Source organism: Topomyia yanbarensis, chromosome 2 (genome assembly GCF_030247195.1).
Source record: "Topomyia yanbarensis strain Yona2022 chromosome 2, ASM3024719v1, whole genome shotgun sequence".
Classification (NCBI taxonomy): domain Eukaryota; kingdom Metazoa; phylum Arthropoda; class Insecta; order Diptera; family Culicidae; genus Topomyia; species Topomyia yanbarensis.
This window is the reverse complement of record NC_080671.1, coordinates 44035651-44045857: the sequence shown is the minus strand read 5'-3', so window position 1 is coordinate 44045857 and position 10207 is coordinate 44035651.

Genomic DNA, 10207 nt, shown 5'->3' with positions numbered 1-10207 from the left:
CACGAATTCTTACTCAACCAGCGCGGCCAAGCGCGTTAGATTTAGCCTTGTACTCGACCGCTCGCTACAATTAGTGTACCCATTGTTTGAAAGAGCTACACGTACGTTTTATCCAAAACAATCGAATCAAAACAAGAAATTCTGCCGGAAGCGTACAAGGTTTTAGCTGGATTTATTCTCGACAGAGCGATTAAAGGTCAGACGAAACGAAAAGCTTTTTGTAGAACATCTCTGGAAAAAACACGATATGTGGTGTTAACTGCCATTTAAAAACTACTTAACCGATTTATTTCAAACTTTACATACATATTCTATGTGAAAAATATCTAACCCCTACGTTAAGTTTTCGAGATAATTTTTCACAAATAAATTAAAAATATTTCTAACGGGATCCTTCAGTCTGAATGAAGTTGTATTAATGTTTTTGGTGTATTATTATTATTATGTTTATTACCTTCACCAACAGGCCCCTTGGCCCCAATGGTGGTTGCTTAAACTAATTACATTATAAAATTGCCAATATTTTCGCTTTTGTCGCACTCCGCGTCCGGTTGAAGTCAAAGGCCGTCGCCACACTGTTGAAAATTCGCTGGAGTCCGGTAACAGCGCTCTGGCAATCATAGTTGGTTCTCCTGAACGGAACTCGCAGAAGAGAGTTATTACGTAGAGCTCGAACGCGGGCTTGAAAATCCAGACGTCCGAGGATTGTAGGGCAATCCACTCTGGCAGGGAGTAAGTCCGAGACGAACAGGGCTCGAGAGCAGTCCCTCCGAATGCTGAGTGTATCGAGATGTATTAGCTGGCAACGGTTTTCATAGCTCGGCAGCTGAAATCTCTTTCGCCATAGGAGATGCCGAAGGGCGAAGCGTAAGAACCGGCGTTGTACAGCCTCGATTCTGTCAATCTCGTTCTGGTAGTACGGATTCCAAACAGCAGAACAATATTCTAACGTTGAGCGGACCAACGCGCAGTAAAGCGATTTAAGACAGTACACGTCCCTGAAGTTTATCGCTATTCGGAAGATGAACCCAAGCTGTCGTGATGCCTTATCCACGGTGTATGCAGTATGTGACTTGAACGTTAGTGCCGAATCTATGATGACTCCGAGATCCTTAATGTGAGAGTGTCTTGGAATGCTCGAGCCGAAGAAATGGTAGTTAAACTGAGTCGGATGGTGTTTCCGCGTGAACGTAACGATTGAGCATTTGCTCGGGTTTAAAACTATTCTGTTTAGATCACACCACGTACTAAAGCTGTCCAGTTCCCTCTGAAGAAGCTCGGCATCGGTTTTATCCCGTATTTGTTGAAAAAAATTCATGTCGTCGGCGAAAGAAAGGCGGGGTCCTTGTAATGTGAAATTGACGTCATTAAAGTAGAGGAGGAATATTACTGGACCGAGATGGCTTCCTTGTGGTATGCCGGATGTAGCAAAGAATGGTGCAGATAGACAGTCCTTAATGCTGATTTGGAGTAGCCTTCCATCGAGGTAGGAACGAAACCAGCGCAGAAGTTGTCCATGAATGCCGAATTTGTCCAGCTTCGCTATTGCGATATCATGGTTGATTTTGTCGAAGGCCGCGGATAGATCCATGTAAATAGCATCGGTTTGCAATCCGTCAGCGAATCCATCCATTACATACGTTGTGAGCAGGTTCGTCGTTGTCGATCGTTTAGGCATGAAACCGTGTTGGTCATCTGCAATGTAGTGTTTGCAGTGAAAGAAAATAGGATCTAACACTACCAGCTCGAATAGTTTTGATACGGCACTTAAACACGAGTTTCCCCGATAATTGTCAATGTTCGATTTGCTTCCTTTTTTATGAACTGGAAACATGTGCGCTGCTTTCCAGCAGGAAGGAAATGTTCCAGTTGTGAGAGATAGCTCAAAGACTCGCCGAAGTGGTTCAATAAGCCCGCTGATGCACTTTTTGACAAAGATAGAGGGAACGCTATCTGGACGCGGGGAACAAGATGCCTTCATTTTGGCATTTATTGCAAGAATGGCAGCATTATCGACACAAATTCGGTTGATGGTTCGTCCTAGAGAAGGAGTTAAATTGGCGGCGCCAACGACTTGTTGTGGTGGAAGGCGCTCGTTGGAAAAAACGCTTGAAAATTTGTCGGAAAACAGTTAGCAAATTTCGTTAGTGTCGGTGCCTAATAGGGCATTGCAAAAATTTTTTTTTTTGAATTCTCAAAGGCCCCCCCTCTCATATTGTGACAAATGTCAAAGTAAGCTCAGATGCCAAATTTCACATCATTTGGGCAATTTTAGACCCCCACCCACTTCGCTTGAAATTTTTTGAAATTGGTACTATAGGAAAATATGGAGGAAAAATACATTAAATGCTCTAACTTTTGAAGTAGAAATCAAAAAATTAAAATTTATACCTCTTTTGGAAGGAAATAATCTAAGTATTTGAATGGAGATATATTTGTTTCTAGAAAAATACGAGAAAGTGGGGTACTGGATCATTTTGGCCCCAAAATCCCCTATTTTTAATGATTTTTCTGCGTGATGAAAATCATACATATTTTGTAGTTTTTCTAATGTAAAAAAATCTCAGAAATCGAATGGAACCCTTTTGATCTTAGTCCGAATACGAGAAATTGGGGTTAAATGGCCTTTTGACATTAATATTAACCTTCATCATTTTCTCGTGAATATTAGGGCATTGCAAAAAAATTTTTTTTTTGAATTATCAAAGGCCCCCCCTCTCATATTGTGACAAATGTCAAAGTAAGCTCAGATGCCAAATTTCACATGATTTAGACAATTCTAGACCCCCGCCCACTTCGCTTGAAATTTTTGAAATTGGTGCTATGGGAAAATGTGGAGTAAAAATATATGAAATGCTATAACTTTTGAAGTAACAATCAGTAAATTACAATTTATACCTCTTTTTAAAGGAAATACCCTTAGTATTGGAATGGAGATATTCCTGTTCCTATAAAAATACGGGAAAGTGGGGTACTGGGTCATTTTGACACCAAAATCCCCTATTTTTTTGAATTTTTCTGCTCCGTTGTGCAAACCATACATATTTTGCAGTTTTTCTAATGTGAAAAAATCTCAGAAATCGAACGAAACCTTTTAGACCTTTTTCCGAATACGAGAAGTTGGGGTTATAGGGCCTTTTGTCATTTATATTGAATTTTATCATTTTCTCGTGCATATATCTCTTTGATTCTTCATTCAATTTTCATAAGTTGTACCTTGTTGTACGTGGAAAATCCTTAGGAATAAAAGAAAAATAGTTTCGTTACCGGTAAAATTCAGAAACATCAAATTATTTGACATATAGTCTCGATTTCACATTTTTTTCATAAAATCGCACATATTAACTCCATTTAACAACAAAATTCTTATTTCATTTACTATTTATAGTGAAAAATGCGCTTAGGAATCACATGAGAAAAGTTTCATACCTGGAAAAATAGGAGAAGTTGAGGTATTAGGACATTTAATGAAAAAAATGTGGTTTGTAGAGTTAATGTCAAAAATTTTGATGTTTTTGAATTTTAACGCAAACGAATCAATGTTTGTTGTATTTCGAAGAATTTTCCACGTTCAATAAGGTACAATTTATTAAAATTGAATGAAGAATAATAGAGATATATGCATGAGAAAATGATAAAATTTAATATAAATGACAAAAGGCCCTATAAACCCAACTTCTTGTTTTCGGACAAAGGTCTAAAAGGTTCCGTTCGATTTATGAGATTTTTTCACATTAGAAAAACTGTAAAATATATATGGTTTGCACAACGGAGCAGAAAACTTAAAAGAAATAGGGGATTTTGGGGTCAAAATGACCCAGTACCCCACTTTCCCGTATTTTTGTAGAAACAGGAATATCTCCATTCAAATACTAAGGTTATTTCCTTTAAAAAGAGGTATAAATCGTAATTTTCTAATTGTTACTTTAAAAGTTATAGCATTTCATATATTTTTCCGCCACATTTTCCCATAGCACCAATTTCAAAAATTTCAAGCGAAGTGGGCGGGGGTCTAGAATTGTCCAAATGATGTGAAATTTGGTATCTGAGCTTACTTTGACATTTGTCACAATATGAGAGGGGGGGCCTTTGAGAATACAAAAAAAAATTTTTTTTTGCAATGCCCTAGTGAATATATCTCTATTATTCTTCATTCAATTTTCATAAACTATACCTTGTGGAACGTGGAAAATCCTTAGGATTATAACAAAAATGGATTCGTTACCGGTAAAATTCAGGAACATCAAATTATCTGACATATAGTGTCGATTTCACATTTTTATCATAAAATCGCACATATTAACTCCATTTAACAACAAAATTCTTATTTAATTTACTACTTTTAGTGTAAAATATGCTTAGGAATCACATGAGAAAAGTTCCATTCCTGGAAAAATAGGGGAAGTTGAGGTATTAGGACAAATAATGAAAAAAATGAGATTTGTAGAGTAAATATCAAAAAGTTTGATGTTTTTGAATTTTACCTTTAACGTTTTTATTTTTGTTTTATTCCTCAGAATTTTACACGTTCAATAAGTTACATTTTATGAAAATTGATTGAAGAATAATAAAGATATATGCATGAGAAAATGATAAAATTTAATATGACTGACAAAAAGCCCTATAACCCCAACTTCTCGTATTCGAACTAAGGTCAAAAGGGTTCCGTTCGATTTCTGAGATTTTTTCACATTAGAAAAACTACAAAATATGTATGTTTTGCATCACGGAGCAGAAAAATCATTAAAAATAGGGGATTTTGGGGGCAAAATGACCCAGTACCCCACTTTCCCGTATTTTTCAAAAAACAAGTGTATCTTCATTCAAATACTTAGATTATTTCCTTTCAAAAGAGGTATAAATTGTAATTTTCTGATTGCCACTTCAAAAGTTAGAGCATTTAATGTATTTTTCCTCCATATTTTCCCATAGTACCAATTTCAAAAAATTTCAAGCGAAGTGGGCGGGGGTCTAAAATTGTCCAAATGATGTGAAATTTGGCATCTGAGCTTACTTTGACATTTGTCACAATATGAGAGGGGGGGCCTTTGAGAATTCAAAAAAAAGTTTTTTTTGCAATGCCCTAGTGCCTAAAACTCCATTAAACGGCATACAAGATGGTAAACCAGATTCTTTTCGCTACTCGTTAACATACTTCCAGAACGACTGGGCTTGGATTTCAGTTGACGCTCGACGTTTTGCTAGTGTCAAAAAAGGCCCGTCTGCTTCGCTGTTTGTATTCGTGGTTGAATTGAAAGTAGTGATTTCGTAATGCAAGTGTATTATGTATCGATCTGAATTCCTTGTTTTAAAATGTAGATGTGTCAAAATGTGTTCTCCTTAGTATTAACATAAAAAAAATTCAAATTTCAAACAAATTTTAATTATTATACATATTTTCAAGAAATTTAAATTGCAGAGCAAAGAAGGTTGTACCTGAATAAAAAATGACATTGATGAACATCTAAAATTTCAAGCGCATGCATTTTGTGCTCGAAACACATACGTGGTTAATCTCAGGTTTTGGTTTGTTCCAAACTTTTGAGTTGGTACTTCCCCTCTCGGTTATTTTCGAGTGGGGAGCACTACCCATACTACCCACGTGATCCGCCAGCCTTGTACTTACATATAACTAGATGAAAGAACCCCATTTAATTGATTTGCTAAGCTTGCAAGGAGTCTTGAACCATCGTACTTAGACCTAAAATGTCTTATTAAAACTGAAATTGTTATTCCACTACAACTAAAATGTGTTATTCCAAAAATTGTTGATTTTTTTACCTTTCCTTCAAGCTGCAGTTTGATCAGAGAAACTTGAATAAACATTGTTTCGTCTATTGCCAGTTATCTTCAGTTTCCTCTTGGTAATGGTTCAACGGCGGCTTGGGGGGGGGGGGGGGGGGGGTGCCTGGTGTAAAGTGCTCAAACCGAAAGTTATTTTGTTTTACGATTTTGAAAGCAAAACAAAAATGGATCTTTTGTGTCATGTTAGGATCTATTAATACATTCATTATGTACGAAAAAAATATTTTCAGTCACGCAGAGCCACACATACGAGTGTTCTAAGAATAGACGTCAAACCATTTCCCTGTAAAGAAGCACCGCGGTGAACAATATAACTATTGATAAAATTGTCTGAAACAGGAAATTCAAAAAGATTTGTAAAGCTTAGACTTATAGTCACTCGATGAACCAAAAAAATAGAAAAAAGTCGAGTTTCAGAAAATGGCTTCATGAAAACTGAAAAATCTCAAATGTTATTGAAAAATTTGATTTGAGGCATGTAACTAGCAATATTTCGTCGTTATTTCGAAAAACTTAAGCATTTTTGATTGGATGCAGAAATTATCTTCAGGAGACGTGCATAGCGTAGTTGGTAAATCGATTACCTTGTATGCAGCTCACCTGGGTTCGATTCCCAACCCCACCATAGGGTTACAGATTTTTTTTAAAAAGATTTCTCTGAACCGAAAAGAGGCAAACGACCCTAAGGTTAAAACCTCTATAATAGAAATTAAAGAAAGTTACCTTCAGAAAAATTTAAGACTGATTTAAGTCAGATCATATGTTTCAAGTCACAAAATATATAAATCTTTTCGTTGAAAAGTTACGTGTATTAGATCTTATTAGAATGCCAGTATTACTAATGAAGGCAAATGACAAGGTCCTGATTTGTGATATGCTTGAAATAGGGATAGTGTATCGTATCATTTTGGCACCATATTGCTCCTCATTCAAGAGCAGAGTCAAACATCAAAATTACAGCTTAATTTATAGCGTAATTGTATTTCGATGTTAGCATCAAATTGAACTCATGTTTTATGCTGAGTTTCAGTTAGTGAAATATGACATGGTGATTAGCAATTGTTCAATTAACAGAGTAGTATCAGTTTTGGTAGCCATTTCAATGTTTTCTGATTATTATTTGGATATGAAAGTTCATATTTCGAACCGAAACTAAACAATATAACGCTATCGATCACGCGGTAATATGTTATTTGGTAGTTCCTCCATTATCTTCTACCGTAACTGTCACCCTAACGAATTGCATGTGGGAAGCAAACGCTTCAAGAATCTATACTGACTAAAATGTAGCATATCTAAAGGCGTTTCATGCATTTACTACCACCGTTCCCTTTATGATGATTCAGTTTCCACAATGGCCCATTTGATATTATTTTTTGATCGCTAACTATAAAATTATCGGAACACAGTTCTACTAGCAACCTGTAAGAAATAATTATTAAAAAATAAATAATTAAGCGTACATACCTATGCCCTCGTTTTTATGCCAGACAAATCTGAAATAGAATAAAAAAGCTTGTTAGTAAAATTCCCTGGTGGCACAAAAGTGAAAAGCAATAACTCGGTAGAATTTATTCCATTTTCTAATTACATAACCGACATCCCCATCAGCATGCAGCATAATCGTGCGGCGTTCGCACCAGGGTGTGCAAATGTTTTCCTTCGGTTTATTTAACTATTTATCTGAAAATGAGGTTAAACATTGAGCACCAGATGAGTGTAGCCTCACCGCAGGGACCATCTGCCTCGCCTTCAGAAGCACAGTGTCACAGATTCTCTATCCGCAGTCGTACACCATTCAGTCGGTCGGTCGAACGTACGGACGGACGAGCGAACGAACGGACGGACAGACAGAATGCGAGTAAATTAAAAAAGAAGGGAAAATTTCCCTCATTAAATATCCTCATGAAGCGAAATGTTATTAAACAGAAACAGTTTTTTTCTAACTTCCATCATATTTCCACAAGATTCAGCCGGTGTGCTTTTCCCTCATGTGCTGTGACCGCGCTCCCTGCCGCAGAAACATTTGCATCTCGGCTCGGCTCGGCCGAGCTTTGTTCTTACAGTCGCAGTCAGGACTTGGAACGCTCGGCTCTGGCACAGGACGACTCGACATCCGGTTGAAGTCTGATGCACTATGCGGTGCCACCAGGCATGGACGGTTTATCCCCTGCACTGCCGATGCAAACTGCTGGCAGGTTGGTTGAGACAAGTGCCAATGGTACAGTGAGGTATGGACTTTGTGATGGTTCAATTCTTTTGGGAGAATGCGCTAAAGATTTAGTACTATTTTAGACCGTGTATACCGTGTACGCATCTCCACGTTTGCCACGGGAAGGAGCATTTTGTTAGTAGGATGGGATAAAGAGTTACACACATCTGGATTCACCTTGATGCGAGATACGATCTATGCAACTTTTGGAAGTGTTATCATGTGTTTATTGCTCTGGGCAGCCGACTTTCAAGAATTTGGAAATACTCGGTTTGTAGAAAAAAGCAACTTCAGCTCTGAACAGCCGGGAGCGTTACTTATGTTTAATTGGGTAGAATCGCAGATGGACGATTTATTATTACTTTCATCTTCATTCCGGCGAAACACGACATTTCAAAAATACCACAATATAATGAAAAGCCATTACTTCTTTTGTTTCGAGACATTTGTCGAAATACTTATGTAGATAAAGGTTTCATAATACTAGCATTATTTATCGTGTATAAATTATGAAATTATTATAAGAAATGAAATGCAAATTATGTATTGGTTATTTTCCCCGAGGTAGATTGATTTTGATGTTATAATTTTTTTCGCGCGTTGTTATGTTATTTGAGGTGCATTTTAAACGGTTCTAAAATGCACTATTGAATACGACAATAACACATCTTTCTTCGAGCTATGATATGACTGCCGCAAATCGGTAACTGGTTTTCGATTCTTCTCGCGAACTGTAAATTCGCAACCCTCATACAAAATTCGCAACCCTCATACAAATTCAAGACCATGCGTATTCCCTACGCGCTTTAAACAAACAAAGAAATTAGTTTGCTCAATCTTAAGGTTAAAGAAACATTTTTAAGCAAGTATAAGAATTGAAAGCTTGGTAGTATGCGTAGGAAAAATTATGTTCAGCTTTGTCACCAGTTTACTCATATAAAACCTTTTCAAAATTCCAAAAGAAGCACAGCAGTCGATTTATTAGATAACGATTCAAATTATGCAAAATAAATGGTGGAAAATCAATTGACCAAGTAGAATGGTGATTTTGAAAAAGTGGCTACAGTTTTTCCATTATGCAGTTGTGATAATCTAATGAATCGATTGATATTCTTCTTTTAGAGTTTTGAAAAGGTTTTACAAGGATAATCCACAATTTCTCCTACGCATGCTACCAAGCGTTCAATTCTTACACATGCTCAAAAAAGATTTTTTGAACCTCAAGAAATGTCAGCTCTATTAACATCAACCAGTGGGCACGTGTTCCCTTCCAATGCCCAATCAAATTATTTTCAAAACCACATACTGCAAAAATGAGGCTCGTCAATACAAATTAATGTTAAAAATTTTATTTTAATGCTTTTTCTTTATGCAGATCAAACGTTAATTATTTTCGATGAAATTTGAATGCAAAGTTAAACTCAATTATTCTTCTAACTGTATCAATGCTACTCCAATCGGTCGCGTAATTCTTTGAAAGTATCTTTAAAATGTGGTAGTTTTTGATGTTCTTGTATTTTGACTTGTGCAGAAAAAACACGCTTAAAGAGTATGTAAAGTATGGACCTGCATCCAATAAAATTTCGCTCAAACTCTGATAAGTATAAAAAAACTTGTTGCAGGAATTGTTTTTTGAAAAATGTCATACGTCGTACCACTGTGCGTCACTTAGAACAGTGCCTACTATCTTTATTCTACGTATTTGGCTGCAATAATAGATTTCTCGAGGGAGTGCTGGGTTCTGTTCATTTTCTTCAACCACGATTATTTCCCTCATTTTGTGGAACTGTTTTTATTATAATTACTGCTTTATAGACATGAAGTTAATTAACATATGTAAAAACAAGGCACAGATTCCGACCACTGATAACGTCTGGACGAAAGTACCATTCCCTCCCCCCAAATGTCACAATTTATCACATATAAAAATCTCGCGCTAAAAAAACCAGATTGTCTATTGACACATTCCACGCACTTGTATCACTTACCTCATAAAATTAAATCTGCTAATATAAGTAAAAGTTGTTCTGAAATATGTTGATATAGGTTTAAGGCTCCCAAATCATAGATATATAGAAATTTTTTAAAAGAATTTTATAACGGTCGTCGATGAAAACCAGTAATACATTTATGACTCGTTTTTAATAATTGAATTGATTTTTCCGTACCACACCGACAGGTTTGTAATAA